The sequence below is a fragment of the Melanerpes formicivorus genome, unplaced genomic scaffold (assembly GCF_026170545.1).
Source record: "Melanerpes formicivorus ecotype bairdi unplaced genomic scaffold, bMelFor1.0.p_v2 SCAF_6, whole genome shotgun sequence".
Taxonomy (NCBI): Eukaryota; Metazoa; Chordata; class Aves; order Piciformes; family Picidae; genus Melanerpes; species Melanerpes formicivorus.
In genome coordinates, this window is record NW_027142358.1 from 35,567,489 (window position 1) to 35,586,852 (window position 19,364).

The window sequence follows — 19,364 nt, forward strand, 5'->3', positions numbered from 1 at the left end:
AGAGACTCTAGTTCAGCCCTCAATGGTTCCTGCAGTGCTTGGTGTTGGAGGGGGGAGTTGCCCAGCCATGCTTTTTCTGTATGTGCACTTTGCTTCTGCTTGTCCTTGAAGTTTGTGACAGCCCAGCCTCTCACTGCACTGAACTGGGGGAACAGTTGTGCATTCTGTTGCCTCTGGCCTGGGATGACCTCAGCTTGTCTGTTCGGTTTTGTGCAGGATCCGGCTGCAGGAGCAGGTACAGACTTCATGCAAATTATCAGCTGAGCTCTGGTGGCTTTTGCATAACAAAAAGGCTATCAGCAGAATGGGCTAGCACATCGTGGTAACAGTCTCCCGTTTTTCCATGTCTCCCTCTGGGAACAATAAATGCTCATTTGTGTCCTGAGACATAAAACCCCTCCACAGATCGCAGCCTCCTCTGCATGCCAGCTTGAGCAGCCGCAGCAGCCTCAACACTTCTTTTATCCCAGAGACTTCTGATTTGTTGTGACTGCCCGGACAAAAAGCCCCCTTTGAGTGCATATAAGGTGCCCCTATTGCCTCTTTAAGCCGCTAAGCCTGGTACCTGCAGCTGCCCAGGGAAAGCAGCTGGGATGCTAAATAGCATCTACAAAAGCCTGGCACGTCCCAAGGCTGGGGAGCAGCCTCCGTGGGGCAAGTGGCCTCTGCCTCCAGGATAAGTGCACAGAGGCGGTCTGCAGTCTTGACGGGTGCTGTACCTGGAGGGGTGGCAGTCATTAGTGACAACAGGAGTGGCAGAAACTTTCTAACTTGAGTTCTCAGGTGTGTATCTCTTCCTGGACCTCTGCAGAAGCTCCTTTTGCTGTCTGGGGGTTCCCACATTTGGGGTACAAACTCTCCCAGTAGATACTGCACTGTGCACTTGGGAAGCAGCTCTGTGAGCCACAGGGGCTCTGCTCCAGCAGTGCCATGGCAGTGCTTAGGGTGGGAGGTGGTCAGAAGAAGGCATCCCTGGCACCAGTGGGCTACAGTTATTTGTTTGAGTACTTCAGGCAATCTTATTTTGTCCGTGGCCAGGGCTAATGTTCCAAAATGAAAAAGTAGATTCACTCAGTTGAAAGCAGCTTTTAATCACTCACTGGCAGAGAGGCTGAGCTTCGTTTTCTCCTTACAGACCACAGCCACTGCTCAGCAGCTACTTTTATCTTTTCCACAATACCAGTTCCTGCTGGATCAAGGGCTCGCCGTGATTTATGGCTTTGAGCTTTGAAGAAAAGCTGACTCCTGGCAGTGCTGTTTGGAGAGCCGGGTGGTGAGCCTGCTGTGAGAAAGCTTTCTCAGCCAGAGATGAGGATGACAGGGAGAAACCCCACAGCTGGGGAGCAGGCTGTGCACTGCGGCACACCGACAAGTGGGGAGCGTTCTTTGGGTGCGATGGATCAAAGCAGAGCAGAGTGGCTCCACCGCACTGCGGGGTCTGAGCACTGGTGATGTGCAGACTGAGTGGCACCTTGGCTGAGAGCACAGCCCTGCAGCTATCCCCTGAAAACTCTGGCCCAGAGACACACAACTGCATGGTGTCCACAAAGCCAAGGTCCCTGGGGACAGAGACATAGTGGGCAGTAAAAAGCTCAACAGTTCATAACGGTGGTCTCAGTATCCATCGCTCACCTCCTCTCCACAGCAGAGGTTTTCCTTCACTCGGCTCTCAAACCCTGTGAGCTTTGCTCATTCCATTTCCTTGGCTGAGGAGGCACCACCTGCTTTGTACTCCACCTCTTGCTCTCTTTGGGATTTGTGAAGGAGAAACAACCACCTTTAAAATGCAATTAATTTATCACTAGGCACATTATCTTCAGGTTGCTTCACTGTTATTTGCTGCCTGTCTGCAGTGGGGGAAATGCTGACAGGAGCACATCAATCTCTTCTCATTTGCCCCATAGGTCTGTAAATACCAGCTGCTCCCAGGCCCCTTGTGAGAGAGCTGTGAAGCTGTGTCAAAACCTGCAAGCCTGGGCATTCATCAGGAATGCTGCTGAGCTCTGTATGCTGATGTCATGGGAGGGAGGGAGAGACATGGCTGCTTCACTGGCACTGGGGCTGCGGGGATAGCCCAGCTGCTCTCACTGGGAAGGAGGATGGAGCAAGACTTTGGTTGAGGCAGCTGCAGCAAGGGAATTTCTTCAGAGAAACTTTAGGTTGGATATTAGAGGAAATTTCTTCCCTGGAAGGGCTCTCAAACACTAGCACAGGCTACCCAGGGAGGTGGTTGAATCCCCTCCCCAGGAGGTGTTCAAAAGACAGAGATATGGTGCTGAGGGATGTGGTTTAGCACTAGCCTTGGTAGCATGAGGCAATGGTTGGACTTGGTGATCTTAAAGACTTTTTCCAACAGAAGGATTCTGTGATTCTATGGCAGAAGAGTGGCAAGCAGACCATGGGGCACAGTGGGTAAACATCCATAACAGGGCCTTTTTAAAGGGCATTGTTCCAGAGCATGCAGACCTAGCAGGAAGCACAGGAGTGCCAAACCCTGGCACACTGACAGCCATTTGCCAGAAGATGTCTCATGCCAGCTTGCTGAACTGGTTGCCAGTGGTTCTCCAGGCTTCCTCTAGGATCTGTCAAAACAGGCAGACGGTTATCATCAGCACTCCCACCTCAAGTGCTGCAGCAGGTCCAAAGAAGAGCAAAGCAGCTTGTGAAAGGTCTAGAGCACAAGTCTTAGGAGAAGCATCTGAGGGAACTGGAGCCTGGAAAAGAGAAGGATGAGAGGAGACCTCATTGCTCTCTACAGCTCCCTGAAAGGAGGCTGCAGGGAGGTGGAGGTTGGTCCCTTCTCCCAAATGACAAGCAACAGGACAAGAATAGAGAGCCTCAAGCTGCACCAGGGGAAGTTTAGATTGGATTCTTCACTGAAGGGGATTTCAAGCCCTGGAGCAGGCTACCCAGGGATATGCTGAAGGTGTAGATGGAGTGCTGAGGGTTGTGGTTAAGTGGTGACCTAGCAGTGCTGGATTAACAGCTGGACTCAATTTTAAAGTCTTTTCCAACCTAAATGATTCTGTGATTGTATGATGATGAGGAATTACAGGTTTTGAAGACTGAAGTTCAAAGAGCCAGTTTTGAGTCTTGCTGTGCCAGCAGCACTCCACTGTGTGCTGGAGCTACCTGTGGCACAAGCACACCAGGCAGAGACAGCAAGGAGGAGTTTATCTCAGCTATGTCTCCCCAAACTGTCCCTTTTTACACCATGAGCAACCCAACACTGAGGCCCCTCAGCATTGCTGTCACCACAGAGGCTTGGGCTAGTTGAAGGTTAAGAGTGGCAGTGGTCCCACAGCTGCATGGACCACCCTGGTGAAACCCCACCTCAGTGACCCCCCTGCTACCTGGGGACAGGGAAACCAGCTGGGCCCCAAAATGCTTTTGGTGGGGAACAGGAAACTGCCAAGCACTCAAGGGAAGGGAAATGTGTGTAGAAATGTGCCATGATGTCTAGGAAGGGCAGGATTCAGTGTCAGGTTTGCTCTTCATTTGGACATCTTTTAACACACCTTTACAACACCAGATGATGAATTAGTAGCAGAAGGGCCCCCACAGTGAAGGAGACCAACACGCAGGCAAGTTGGGACACTGGGGAAGCCACAGCAGAGGGTGCAGTCACAGCCCATCCTCAGCCTGAGAGGATGCTGGGTGAGTAATCTGCGTACACCCACCCAGGGAAAGGTCATTCTGAGGGAGGATGTGCATGGGGGAAAATGGTTTACAAGTAGGAGAAGTAAATAAACCTTGCAAATCACTGGGGGTGATGCAAACCAGCTGGGGACAGATGAATCTGGGCAAGAAGGAAACTTGTCTGTACAACCCCAAGGCTCCAGGAAGTCCTCCTTGTCATCCTGCCCCACCACTGTGATTTACACACATCCCTAGCTCAGCACTCAAAGGTCTGCTGGGTTTTATCAGTCTACATCCAAGGCCACATTTTTCCCTATGCCTAAGAAGAAGGCTTGTTTCAAAACGTTTAGCCTTGTGCTGGGTTACATTTTGCATAGGGGCAAATAACTGTAGTGGTATTTGAATCATGGAAGGGGTTGGGTTGGAAGGGACCTCAAAGAGCATCTAGTTTCACCCCCTCTGCCATGGAACAGATTTGATTTATAAGAGCAGAACTTTGAGCAGGGAGAGCATCAGGCAACAGGGGAAGAGTCAGTCTGATGCACTGCTTATTCTCTCTGCATGGCTCAGCCAAACAGGGTCCAGATGAAATGTCATCAAGCAGCACCAAACAGATTCAGTCCCTAAGCTAATGAGCCAGCCTGGAATATTCCTTCATTTTGTGCATTCCACACAAATGCCAAGTGGAATGGAAAACACGGAAGTGTGTTCCCCTTGCCTGCCAAGGTCACCCAGCACTGCTGGGTCTGGAGGTAGGAACTGCACCAACAGACTGCCTCCAGAGTCAAACCTGCCATCAACTCATCTCTAAAAGCATAGAACCTTAGAATTGCTTTGGTTGGAAGAGACCTTCAGGAATGTGAAGTCCAGCTGTTAACCCAAGACTGCCAAGTACACCACAGACCCATGTCCCTCAGCACCACATCTACACATCTTTTGAAGCCCCCCAGGGATGGTGACCCCACCACTGCCCTGGGCAGCCTGTTCCAGGGCTTGGCAACCCTTTCGGTGAAGAGATTTGTCTTAATGTCCAGCCTAAACTTCTCCTGGCAAAACTTGATGCAGTTTTGTTCTTGTCCTATTACTAATTCCCTGGAAGGCATCCAGGCATGGGAAATGCAGCTTAAATTTCCCAGATGTCCTCAAGGCTGCCTGAGATGCCCTGGAGGTAGAACAGTGAACAAGGATCTCAGTAAGCATGGATGACGGAGCTGGCCATTGCGGGGGGGATGGCTTCTGTGTCTGCTGCAGGACTGGAAATGATGAGCCAGACAGCAAAGGGAAGCTGGAAGCCTTTGGGGATGCTTGCTCCCAAACCAAGGCAATTTGTGTGCTGATTTATGGAATCTAAACTCAGTTGTTAAACAGGAACATTAGGCCAGGATTTGATAAATAAGAGAATGCTTCAGGTGTGAAAAATGCAAGGCATGTGTTTTGGCATGCAGAATGAGATGAGTCATGGCTTATTGATACATGTGGACACTAAATGGGTGATGTTTGATCACACTCCTCTCCTCAGGTAATTATGGGTATAGTTAGGCAGACCTTGTAGAAATTAAAGGTGATGAAATTATAATGAATGACATTTTCATTTAAATGAGGCTTAAAGAATGTAATGAACAAGGCACAGGAAGAGTTGTGGAATGATTAGAAAGCCCATCCTGGGAAATTCCAGTTGTCCTGGAGAAAGGATAAATAGAAGTGAACAGCAGAGCATCTGCTCCAGACATCACAGAATCACAGAATGTTAGGGGTAGGAAGGGACCTCTGAAGATCACTGAGTCCAAGCCCCTGCCAGAGCAGGGTCACCTAAAGCAGGGCACACAGGAGCACAGCCAGGTGGGCCTTGAAAGTCTCCAGGGTGGAGACTGCACCACCTCTCTGGGCAGCCTGCTCCAGTGCTTGGCCAGCCTCTAAGAAGCTCCTTCTCACATTCTGATGGAACTTCCTGTGGTCAAGTTTCTGTCCATCACCTCTTGTCCTGTCACTGGGGGTCACTGAGAACCTGGCCCCATCTTCCTGACACCCACCCCTTAGATATTTGTAAGCATGCATGAGATTCCTGCTCAGCCTGCTCTTCCCCAGGCTAACCAGCCCCAGCTCTCTCAGCCTGTCCTCCCAGGAGAGCTGGTCCAGGGCCCTCAGCAGCTCAGTGGCCCTGTGCTGGACTCTCTCCAGCAGTTCTTTGTCCTCCCATGAGCCACAGAGGACATCCGGGGTCTGCACCCCCTTCCCTATGAGGACAGGCTGAGACAGTTGGGGCTGTTCAGCTTGGAGAAGTGAAGGCTCCAGAGAGACCTTATTGCAGCCATTCAGCATGAGAAGGGCCATTAAGAAAGAGGAGGAGGGACAGCTCATTAGGGAGTGTGGTGACAAGAGAAGGGGTGATGGTTTCAAACTGGAAGAGAGTAGATTTAGATTAGATATAGGGAAGAAATTCTTCACTGTAGGAGTGGTGAGACACTGGACCAGACTGCCCAGGGAAGCTGAGGGAAGTGTTCAAGCCAGGTTGGATGAGGCTTTGAGCAATCTGGGCTGGTGGCAGATGCCGCTGCTCACGCCAGGGGGCTTGGGACTGGATGATCTTTAAGGTCCCTTCCAACCCAAACTATTCTGTGATCATGTGTGATTCTGTGAGTCAGAAAGCTTCTCAGAGGGAGCAGGGAGCTGCATGTTTTTATCAAAGTAACAGCTACAGAGCAGTCTTCATCATGCTGGAGGTGGTGGTGAGGACCTCTTGGCTCAGGGTTTGGAGCAGCAGGAACAAGCTGCAGTCAGGGGACAGGGATGACCTCAAACTGCTCAGGACAGGGCTGACCTCAGCCTACTCACTCAGGACAGCAGTGACCTCATGCATTAAGCATTTTGCTAATAACACATCCAAACAGACCTCGAGTGATGTCTGTCCAGAGGAGGCTCGGGGAGGCTTCATCAGGCAGATGGGTGGCAACAGCTTCCTGTGAACAGGGCCACAAACCCCAGGCAGAGATTCAAAGTTCATAGTGTGAGCAGATGAGAAGGTGTGAAGTGGAGAGGGGTGGCTGGGCAGGGGAAAGGCCTGCAAACAGTAGCTGCAGTCAGCTATCAAGCAGGAGCCACTGATGACTTGAGCACATCAGATGATGGACAGGGTCAGGTTTCTGGGGCATGAGGACAAGGTTTGTTCAGAGAGATAAGGTGGCTAACAAAGGGTTAAGATATTGTGCCAAGAAACGAGATACCACATGCTTAGCCTCAAAGGATATGTAGGAAAGCATCTTCTAAGTAAATCTAGGCTGTTCTCAGCACTGGTGAGGCTGCACCTTGAATACTGGCTTCAGTTCTGGGCCCCTCACTCCAAGGATATTAACGAGCTGGAGCAGGTCCAGAGAAGGGCAACACAGCTGGGGAAAGGTCTGGAGAACAGGGCTGGGGAGGAGCAGCTGAGGGAGCTGGGGGTGTGTAATCTGGAGAAGAGGAGGCTGAGGGCTCATTGCTCTCTACAGCTCCCTGAGAGGAGGATGGAGTGAGGTGAGGTTGGTCTCTGCTTCCAGGTACAAGTGACAGGACGAGAGGAAATGGCCTCAAGTTGCACCAGGGGAGGTTTAGGCTGGACATTAGGAAAAACTTCTTCCCCCAAAGGGTTGTCAAGCACTAGAACAGGCTGCCCAGAGAAGTATTGGAGTCCCCATCCCTGGAGGTATTTAAAAGATGCGATGCTGAGGGGCATGGCTTAGTGGTGGATGTGGCAGTACTGGGTTAGTGGCTGCACTCAACGATCTTACACGTCTTTTCCAGCCAAAACAATCCTGATTGTAAGAGCCCCAGCAGCTGCATGGGTCTAGAAGTTTTCTAGCAGGGGTCTAGAAGGGATCTAGCAGCCCATTCCACCTCCTCTGCTGCTGCTTAATATTAAAGCATACCTTAATTTTCACAGGACCCTGGAATGCCAGGCTGGAAGGGACCCCAAGTGCTCAAGGTTACAGCACAGTGGAAGTGAGCTGCACAGCAGCCTGTCAAGATGAGTCTGAAAACTGACCAGTGCAGGGGAGCCCACTGCTGCCCTCGGGAGTTGTGTTCTGAGGGATGCCTTTGCCAACAGCTCTTTGAGTCACCACCTTGCAAAGGTAAGATGGAGCTTAGGGGCTGCAAGCCCATGGGCCAGTGGTCACCCACATTGGCATGATGTGTTCTCAATGCGAAGCATCTTCTTGGAGCTGGGTAAGGAGCAGGGAGCATATCCTGTAAGATCCTCCATGCCTCCTCAGTGACTGACCTCCCTCCTTCATCCCAGAGCTTCCCAGCCACAAGGTGGACTGAGCTTAACTGCCAAGTTTCTGCCTGCTTTGCTTGCTTAGATGTTTTTTAATTGCCTGTTCAAATCCACCACAGCTCATCACACTTGAGAGAGTCATAGAAGGGTAGGGGTTGGAAGGGACTACTGGAGATCATCCCCTGCATGGGATATGCTGACAAGACTCACTGTGATCAGCAGGTGTGGTGGATTTATCAGGAAGATGTCCACTTTAGTCCCTTCTGTAGCAGACTGACATCATGTGTGGGCAAGGGAAAAGCAGCTGGCAAGGCTCTTGCATCTGCCACCAAAACCTAGCCCTGGAAACAAGACCTGCATGAAATCGTGGTAGGCTCAGGTGCAAATAAATCTCTTGGCAGCCCCCAGAGGCTTTCTGGCAAAATGGGATGAAGCATTTAGGTTTGTCCTGGATCTGGTTTAGGTCACTTGCTGTCATGGCCCTCCAGAGCAGGCTAAGCTTGGCACAGCCAGGACGGGCAGCAGGTAGAAGAATGTCAGGAATAAGATCCAGCAAGATCTTGGGAAGCTAAAGAAAGAGGCAGCAGGAGGAACAAGAGCCAAGTGTGACACTTGGGCAGGAATTATTGCCTGCATCGACAGGAAAAGGAAACCCACCCATGGGCAGTTATTACCTGCATGGCTAGACTCAATGGTCTTAAGTTCTTTTCCAACCCATTCCATGAGTCTGAGATTCTGTGCTCACAGGTTGGCAGCTGTGTGTCTAAATCAGGAGAGAAGCCTTCTTGAGGGTATGCTGCTGCCAGTTCTGGGAGCACAGTGAGGGGAGAGAGCAGCACAGAGAGCACCAGAGGCTGAGTGGGGTTGAGGACACAGCACCGGCAGCAGCAGTTCAACTCTTGGATTGTTTAGCCTCAAGTGAAGAGCGAGGGAGCATATGTTAAATCTTTAGGTGGAGAGTAAAGTGCTCCTCAAGGCCCTGGGTGATCAGAGCAAGGAATCAAGGCAGGAGATGATGGCCCAGACCCTTCCTGGGCAGAGTAGCAGAATTTTCTGAGGCTTCCAGGCTTGGGGACAGAGCACTAGCCTGGGAAACGTCTGAAAGGAGCTGTGTGCCCTGCTGCCACTGCCAGCACTTCATTTCTCTTCTTGCAAAGCTTCTTCTTCACTCCTGAGCACCCCCAGCTAGCTGTGCTTCCTCCCAGTGAGCTACTCCACATTTTCACATCCTCATTACTTTTTAGTTCTTTAGATAAATATGGACCATGTTCCAGGCTTCTCCTAGACTACAAGAGGACGTTCTCCAAAGAGACAAAATTTCAGGTCTGCCAGGAGGAGGCCCCTCAGGCGTCTCTCACGAGGCAAGGCAGGCACCAGTAGCCCTCTGGAAGTACTGCTGCTCTCCCCAGACCTGGTTTCCTGCCTGGTCAGTAACTTAACCTCCATTCCTAGGTGGAGGCCTCAGCTGCTCTAGTCACAAAGCAGCGGTGCCATGGTTGCGTGGGCATAGCTGGCTCAGCCATAGGGAGACAGGGAAGGTTATGCTGCATGGGGAAGGAGGTCCCAGGCACCAGCATGGTTGCAAGCCCTTCTCTTTGGTTTTAATTTACTTGTTACTGGCTTAGCATGTGACCACCCACTGGCCTGCAGAAGAATACTGTGGGCAGAGGACTAGATTAAACCAAACTGTTCCTGCCCAAGCTCGCATCGTGTGAATTGCAAACTGCTGACTTTCAGCTTGGCAAGAGCCCTCCCTACCCCTCTGAGCTCCCTCACCCCCCACCACGGTGGCTTTCACTCGCTGTGAGAGGTCTGGGCTGCAGAGCATCTGTTTGGAAGAACATCAGGAACACCTTGTGACTCTCCTGGAAAATCTGGTCACTGAATTCCTCACCCACAAACTGAAAACACCAACAAGGCCGAGAGCAAGGGAGCTGGTGAAGGCTCTAGAGCAGAGGCCTTATGAGGAGCAGCTGAGGGAACTGGGGGTGTTCAGCCTGGGGAAAAGGAGACCTCTTCTCCCAAATAACAAGCAACAGGAAAAGAGGAAACAGCCTCAGGTTGTGTCAGGGGAGACTAAGTTTGGACTTTAGGAAAAATGTCTTCATTAAAGGGTTTTCAAGCCCTGTAACAGGCTGCCCAGGGCAGTGGTGGAGTCCCCATCCCTGGAGGGATATAGAAGATGTGTAGCTGCGGTGCTGAGGGCCGTGGTTCAGGATCACCTGGCAGTGATGGGTCTATGGGGGGACTCAGTTATCTCAAAGTCTTTTCCAACCCTGGCAATTCTGATTCTATAAGCACCCACAAGTGCACAAGGGACCCTCCCTGCCAGGGATGAAGTTCATGGAGGTTGCCTAATGAGCTGTACATCCCTGTGGCTTGTGCCTGTGGATGTAAGTGGTGGTGTCAGGACTAAGGAAGCCCCATGACATGATCCCAGTTCACCTCCACTGTGCCAGAAGGAGCAGAACCTTTCAAAGTGATCTTCTTTCATCAGCTCCTTCATGAGCAAGAGCCAACTCCAGTTGGAGAGGCCACTCTGTACCCACCTGTTGTCTTTAATGATGCTCCAAATGTGGTGGCTGCACAGGAAGGCCTGCCCTGTTTGGCTTCAATCTGATTTTCATTCCTGTTCTCCTGAAGGTTAGCTCAGAGCTGGGAACTCAAACCTGAGCTCCCTTGCTCAGCATCTGTACTGCATGCAAATATCAGTCCACTTCTCAGGCTGCCTGCAACCTTGACATGAAGAGGCTGATCCTGCAGATGGGAAAGGGAGAGATCCAGTAGTGTATCAGCAAGGCCACAGCTCTGTGCTTGTAGTCCAGCTGCAGCCTAGACAATACAGAATGTCCTGATTAGGTGGCTGTGGTCCATGCACACACACTGCTCCCCCCAGGGCAGCTGGCCCAGGGCAGGGACACGAAGCTGTGGGATGCCTTTCATACCAAGCACCATTTACCATGTCCCTTCCCCTTGTTCCCTTTACCATCTTCTGCTTTGTACAAGGCAAGTTTGCAACCCTGCATGTCTCTCAGCATCATTTACATGGGGATTACTCACATGGCTGCTTAGATGCCAGAGGAGAAACACCCATCCTGTGGTGCCAGGCACAGGGCCCCTTCAGAGATGCTCACTGATGTCTCAAGAGCCTGCAGACAATCAAGTGTGGTGGTAAAAGGAAAGCACAACCATTATTCCTTGTCCTGTAGAGGGGGGAGGTGTTGTGCTCAGCAGCAGGGCTGTGGCACCTAACCTGCATGAAGCTGGATGACCATCTGGAGGTCACAGCTGCTGGTCAAGCACCAGCTCCCCAGCAGTGACCTGGGACTGTCCATCAGCCCTTCCTCACCAGGGTACCTACTGAAGCTTTAACCTGTATGGACTCCCCAAGGGGGACTGGCCTCCGAATGGTTAACACTGCCCCACTCCTCAGACCAGAGTGAACAGCCCAAGTTCAGAGCTTTTCTGAAGAGAAAATAGGAAGAGAGTTGAATCCTCCTCCAGTGCCTTCCTGTCCATGTGAACAAGATAGTCTCAAATAAAGGCTGCTTCTCACAACCACCACCTCCAACAAGGTTCACTCACTCCTGGGGCAGTCTGCCTGCAACTGAACACCTGTAATGCAACAGAACTAATCATCTACTAGATGTCTGGTCCTGGCCAGGGCTTGTGTGTTCAACTGCTGAAATGCAGTGAGGGGTTCTGCATCCCTACAATGTCTCACTACCCCCACTGCAAATAATTTCTTCCTCATCTCCAGTCTCAAACTCCCCTCACTCAGCTTCAATCCATTGCTTCTCATCCTATCACTCCCAGCACCTTGTAAAAGGTCCCTCCCCAGCTTTCTTGTGACCCTCTTCAGTTACTGGAAGGCTGCACTAAGGTCTCCCTGGAGCCTCCTCCTCTCCAGGCTGAGCAGCCCCAACTCTCCCAGCCTGTCCCCATAGTGGAGGTGCTGCAGCCCTCCAAGGTTCCCCCCTCCTACACACGGTTCCTTCAGGCTGAGGTGTAAAACCGAGGCAGCTTTTCCCCTTTCTCATCTCACAGCTATTCCAAGTGACTGTGTTAGCTTGAGCATTAGGTCCCCCATGTGTCAGACCCCGGGGAAAGGCTGGGAGTTCATCCAAGGTCCAGGCCTTTGTTTGGCTTACTCATTGTGCAAAGGGTCATTACTCTGGAGGGGCTTTCTAGCAGCCTCAGTCACAGCAGACTAATAGGATTTTATACAGGAATGAGGAGTTGCTTTCTACCCTGATGTGTTTGGAGTAGTGCCCACACCGGCCCAGGGACTTTCCAGACAGCACAGTTGCTGCTTAGATCTCTCCAAACAAGCCCAAGCAGATGGACAGAGAGCATCAAGGGAAACAAGGGAGCAGGACTCCTTGCAGTCACCTTTCGCCTGTGCTGTGCCAGCACTCAGCACGCTGGGCTGCAGGCTGCAAGCAGGCTGCCTCCAGAGTGCAAGCAAAGCACCATCACCTGCATGAGGAAGGACAAACACGGGAGAGTGTCACCCAGGGGCCCGAGCCAGCAGCTCTTCCTTGGCCTCTGACTGTGTGGGGCTTGGGCTACTCCCTGCAGCTCCCCCTCGCCTCACAGAAGCAGTGTAGGAAGTCACCACTCAAGCCTGTGGTGCAGATGCCCAGACCCCTTCCAGCTGCTGGGCAGCAGGGTAGTTTGGGGAGCTTTCTACCAGAGCACTACCAGGGATGTTTAACTGATTAACAGATTCAGAGCTGGAAGAGGGTTGGAAGAAGCCTCTGAAGATCATCTCTGTGAGGGTCTCAGAGCACTGGAGCAGGCTGCCCAGAGAGGTTGAGAGTCTCTTTCTCTGGAGACTTCCCAGCCCTGTCTGGATGTGTTCCTGTGTGACCTGTGCTGGATCCTATGGTCCTGCTCTGGCAGAGGGGGTGGACTCAATGATGTCCAGAGGTCCCTTTCAACCCCTAACATGCTGTGAGCTGTGATTTGGGATCCTGTGTTCTCATCCAATCCCACTGCCAGAGCAGGATCACCCGGGGCAGGGCACACCGGATCACATCCAGGCAGGCTTTGAAAGGAGCCTCCAAAACCTCTCTGGGCAGCCTGCTCCAGGGCTCCAGCACCCTCACAGTAAAGCTTTTCCTCATGTTCAGATGGAGCCTCTTGTGTTTCAGTTTGGGTCCTTACCATTTTTTTCTTGCCTGCTTCTCCCTGCTGAAGGCCAAGTGAATGTTTACCAAAATACCTCTTTTTACTGCACAAATACAACAATTACAACTGGTTAAGCCTCTCACTTTGGACCAAAGCACCACAGGGAGGCCCTGGGAAAGCAGTCCCCCAGTTTAAAGAAATATTCAAAGTTTTGTCTCAGATTTCCACCTTCTGATTTGCTCCCCCTCTAGTGTTATGAGAAGGAAAACCTCTGTTGTTGTTTTTTCCCCCTCTTCTCAGCTGTGCCTGCATCCTTACCAGTCATACGATGACAGGTACAAATTACTGGGTGTTTGCCCCGTGCGAGATACAGGAATGCTGTCCACAACCCCTTCACAAAAAGATCAGCTGCAAGGAGAGGCTGAGATAGCTTCCAGAGAGGAGGCTGAAGCTCCTGTCACATTTTTGTGTTAGTAAGGACCAAAAGCAAGTCCCCAGGAGTCATAAACTCCAAAAAAAGCCTACAGCCAGCAGTGAGCTCTCAGCTGAAAGCCGAGCTTCTGGCTCCATCTGCTGCCAGAGAGATGGAAGAGATGAGAAGGGAACAAGAAGCCAACCCCCAAACATTCCAAAATGAAAGGCACAACCGAGGCCTGGCTTTCCTGCTTCACTGAGCCACTGACACTGCTCTACAAGACAGACAAAACAGAGATTGCTTCATCATGGAGACTTCTAACAGGCTCAAGATGTGCAACTCTTTACCAGGCCATGACCAACAGGCTTTTGGATCCTATGAAGCAATCTGCTCTGGTAATTTTTAACTGTAGAGAGTGCTGCTTGGTGACAGGAGTTCATGTGTTTGCAGCTGAAAAGAAGCCCGGGCAAAGAACAGTGTCACAAGCATGGCTCCCAAGAGCCTCAGCAAGAAAGGAAAACCTGCACTGCTGTCCACTGTGCTGCTCTCCCAGTGCTTCCCATGGTGCCTTTAAATCTTGTTTCACATTTGCCCATCAACAGCCATGTGTTTAATTTTGTTAGGCCAGTATGTAAGTTCCATGAGTCCATGCCAAAACCAACCCACACTTCTCCTGCCAAGGTGCAGAGGTGCCCAGCACAACTAGGCATTATTGCTGCACACAAAGCCTCCAGTGAAGCCAGGAGCTGCCCTGGCTGCCCATGGAATGCTGATTTGGCTCTTGAGGGCTTAGATTAACCTCCTGGTGTTTGCACAGCACTGGGGGCAGAGTCACTCTTCATTTGGAAAAGCATTTCAGAAACCTGGAGCAGAGAAACATCAGAAGGCACTGCACTAACAGACAGTCAGGAGATAGGCTGGAGGCAGATGAAGCCTTACAGCCAAATGCTTAAAGCAACATTCTGTAGCTACATGCCTATGCCTTTAGAAGCATTTATTGCTGTATAGCTCTTGCTAAAGAAACCTAAGCTCTCTAGACAGGCAGCACACATCTCTTTCAAGTACCATTTAAAAAACAAACTGCAATTACACCAGCAAAAAGCATCACCAAAGAAATGCCATTTCCACACAGCTTTGGCTGAGGCAGAGCAAAGGAAGTGCTTGGGAAACACTGGGAAGCACAGGCAGGGCATTCTCAGAGCCTCCTACAAAGTCACAGTGCATAAAACCAACTCATGAAATCATAGAATCATTAAATGGTTTGGCTGGGAAGAGACCTTTAAAGGCCATCTAGTCCAAGCATCCTGCAGACAGCAGGGACAGCTGCAACTAGAGCAGGTTGCTCAGAGCCCCATTCGACCTCACCTGGAATGTTTGCAGGGATGGGCCTTCTACCACAACCCAGGGCAACCTGGGCCTCTCTCAACACCCTCAGCTTAAAGGAAAGTCTCCCTGGTATCTAAAGGTAGTCTAAATTGACCTTCTTTGGTCTTACATATTTTCTTTCCACATTTCAGTGTCTACAGTACATTAATTTGTGAATGATTTTCAGCCTGGTCTCCAAGCTCAGCTTCTCTCAGGACTTGGCTGAGCTGTACACATGTGAGCAACATGTGGAACAATTACAAACCTGAGGCACCGAATCCTGGCACTGAGCAGGTAAGGACACTTCAGTTGCCTGTGGGGTTTTTTGGTAATAAAAGCCCTGAGGAAAATTTCTAAGGCTAATTGAGCCCCCAGACAACAAAACTTGAGACTGACTTTAGAAGCACATTAGTTATACAAGCAGCTCGAGAGCTGTAAGCAGCGTCACTCAGAACTGGCCAGATCCCAGTTTGGGCTTGCTAAAAAACAGATAAAAACCACTTCCCATGATACAGTAAACTCTCTGGCTGCCACGTCCCTCAGCACCACTTCTACACAGCTTCTAAATCTCTCCAGGAATGGTGCCTCCTCCACAGCCCTGGGTAGCCTGGGCCAGGCCTTGACTACCCTTTCGGTGAAGAAATTCTTCCTAACATCCAGCTTAAACTTCCCCTGCACAATTTGGGGCCATTTCCTCTTGTCCTACTCTTTGTCACTAGGAGAAGAGACTGACCCCCAGCTGGTGCCAGTCTCCTCTCAGAGAGTTGTAGAGAGCCAGGTGGTCTCCCTCCCAACCTTCTTTTCTCCAGGCTGAAGACCTTCAGGTCCCTCAGCTGCTCCTCACCAGCCCTATGCTCCTCACCAGCTTCCTTGCCCTTCTTCAGACACATTCCAGCATCAAAATATGGGCCCCAAACGGAACCCAGTATTTGATGTGGAGCTGCACCAGTGACAAGTATTGGCGGGATCATCATCTGTCCTCATCCTGCTCCTGCTGGCCAGACTATTTCTGTAATAAGCCAGAATGCTGTTGGCCACCCTGGTACACCTTGGCTCATACCCAGCCATCTGAATGCACTGACATGCACTGGTGCAGGACACAGGACTCACTCAGAGCTATCTCCTGGAGGCACAGCCTGTCCAGCATCACATCAATGCAACAGAAGAGAACCACCTACCACTCTGCCTTGGCAAGGGCCCTGGCCACCTGCAGCATGTATCTAGGCTCTGAACATGCCGATGAGTTCTGGGGACTTCAACATCCTCAGTCCTGTTCCCAAATTCCTGAGCTGCTCAGGCAGGTTCTGAACGCCCACCCGACAGAGACGGCTGTGACTGTGGGAACAAGGCAGAGCTGAGAGCGGCTGGCAGAACTTTCAAGTTGAAACAGAAAGCTCATCAATTACCCTGACATTAAACAGGGGCAAATTAGGGTGGCAGCTTTTGACTTGTCTGAAGAAGGGCTACAAATATCTTGGTTTACATGAGCTTCAAAGAAATTGGATCCATGAAGCAACCATAAGATGACTGAAAAGCCCAGAAATCAGTCAGCAATGATTTGCTGTAGGAAAAGTTCTCAAGTTCTGAGCAGTGTGGCCATTTAAATCCACAATCTGAAAGTGGATTGTACAAGATTAGAGCTCAGATTGATGACCAGAAGTCAGAGAAATAGTCTCAGTAACAGAGAATGAAAGTCAGCAGAGCAGATCACAAGATTCCACGTGCATGTAATTCATGCTTATAACACAGATAAGATATGGGGAAATAGCTTCAAAGCTGCTCTTCAAAAGTGTTTGCACCAAAGGGAGCCTGGGAGCAGAGGCTGGGAGATAAAACTATCATGCTGCTGCAAACCACAACAGAGCATCAGGGTGCAAGCCACATGCACTTGTCCAGCTCTGCCCATTAGTGAGGACACAGGCCAAGCTGTGAGTCACAGAACAAGGGCTCCAGAAGACACCATCTCTCAGGAAAGAGAATTTCAGCTGGAGAAAGAGCAATGGCTGAAAGAGGCACAATAAACTTCATGTATGTCAAAGGCTGTTGCATAGAAGTTCAGTAACACCTGCTCTCTGTGGACACCACAAACAGGCTGCAAGAGATGGGTGGAGAACATGGCAGGAGAGGTCCTAGCAGCAAGGACAGAGAAGCACTGCAACAGAAGTGTTCTGCCCTGCAGCCCTCCCAGGCAATGAGGCACACAATGACACAGCTGCAGGGAAGAGAGCTGAGCATGTCCTTTGTCCTTGCAGCCCAGTTATGCTATAGAAGTGAAGTTTTGGGTTGCTATTTCCTTCCTTTCCCAGCAGATTCAGAAATGCCAAACCTCCTAGGCAGCATCTTTCCCTGTTTGCTCTTCTTCCTGGGCCTAGCAGTCCCAGTAACACATCGTGCATTCCACTGACATCAGTCTCACCCGCAGCAGATGATTGCTCCCTTTGTCTCATAGTTTCATAGTTTCATAGTTTCATTCAGGGTTGGAAGGGACCACAAGGATCATCTAGTTCCAACCCCCCTGCCATGGGCAGGGACACCCCACACTAGATCAGGCTGGCCACAGCCTCATCCAGCCTGCTCTTAAACACCCCCAGGGACGGGGCCCCAACCACCTCCCTGGACAACACATTCCAGGGCTTCACCACTCTCATGGTGAAGAACCTCCTCCTCACATCCAGCCTGAATCTCCCCACCTCCAGCTTCATTCCATTCCCCCTAGTCCTATCACTACCTGAGATCCTGAGAAGTCCTTCCCCAGCCTTCCTGTAGGCCCCCTTCAGATACTGGAAGGCCACAATTAGGTCACCTGGGAGCCTTCTCTTCTGCAGACTGAACAGCCCCAACTCCCTCAGTCTGTCCTCATAGGAGAGGTGCTCCAGCCCTCTGATCATCCTTGTGGCCCTTCTCTGGACACGTTCCAGCACCTCCACATCCCTCTTGTAATAGGGGCTCCAGAACTGGACACAGTACTCCAGGTGGGGTCTCACCAGGGCTGAGTAGAGGGGGAGGATCACCTCCCTCGACCTGCTAGCCACACTTCTCCTGATGCAGCCCAGGATCTGATTGGCTTTGCGGGCTGCAAGAGCACACTGAGAGCTCATGTTGAGCTTTTTATCCACCAGCACCCCCAAGTCTCTCTCCTCAGGGCTACTTTCCAGCCAGTTACTGCCCAGCCTGTATTTGTGCCTGGGATTGCCTCGACCCAGATGCAGGACCCTGCACTTGCTCTTATTGAACTTCATGAGGTTGGCTTGTGCCCACCTCTCCAGCCTGTCAAGGTCCCTCTGGATGGCCTCCCTTCCCTCCAGCGTGTCTGCTGCACCACACAGCTTGGTGTCATCAGCAAACTTGCTGAGGGTGCACTCAATGCCACTGTCCATGGCACCCACAAAGATGTTGAACAAGACAGGTCCCAGGACTGATCCCTGAGGGACTCCGCTTGTCCCTGGCCTCCACTGGGACATGGAGCCATTGACAGCCACTCTTTGGGTGCGGCCATCAAGCCAGTTCCTTATCCATCTAGTGGTCCACCCATCAAACCCATGTGTCACCAGTTTGGAGACCAGGATGTGGTGCGGGACAGTGTCGAAGGCTTTGCTCAGGTCCAGGTAAATGACATCAGTTGCTCGTCCCTTGTCTATTAATTTTGTCACCTGCTCATAGAAGGCCACCAGGTTGGTCAGGCAGGATTTGCCCTTGGCAAAGCCATGCTGACTGTTCCCAATCACCTCTTCACTATTCTTTTGAGCGAGTAGTGACTCCAGGAGGATCTGCTCCATGATCTTTCCAGGCACAGAGGTGAGACTGACTGGCCTGTAGTTCCCTGGTTCCTCCTTCTTGCCCTTTTTGAAGATGGGGGCAATGTTTCCCCTTTTCCAGTCTGTGGGGACTTCACCAGACTGCCAGGACTTTTGAAATATAATAGAGAGGGGTTTAGCAACCTCCTCTGACAGTTCTCTCAGCACCTGTGGGTGTATCCCGTCAGGTCCCATGGACTTGAACACTTTCAGGTTCTTCAGATGATCACGAACCTGATCTGCACTTACAATGGGCAGTTCTTCCTCCCTGTCCCTGGCTTTGACTTCCATAACATCAGGAGTGTGGCTAGAGGCCCTTGCAGTGAAGACTGAGGTAAAGAAGTTATTAAGTACCTCAGCCTTTTCCTCATCACTTGTGACCATGTCACCATTTTCCTTTCTGAGGGGGCCCACACCTTCCCTAGTCTTCTTCTTCCCATTAATATACCTGTAAAAGTTCTTAGTATTCCCTTTAATCTCCCTGGCTAGATTCAACTCAAACTCTGCTTTGGCTTTCCTAACCAGGACTCTTGCTGCTCAGGCAGCTTCCTTATATTCCCCCTGTTCTACCTGTCCTTCCCTCCACTTCCTGTAGAGTTTCCTTTTAAGTAATAGTGTGTCCAGTAGCTCCTTGCCCATCCAGGCAGGCCTCCTAGCATTCTTACCTGCTTTTCTCTTTGTTGGTACACAGAGCTCCTGGACACAGAGTCTCACCCAAAACAATGCAGGGTAAATGGTTCTGTGACCCCAGGTTGGTTCATTTCCA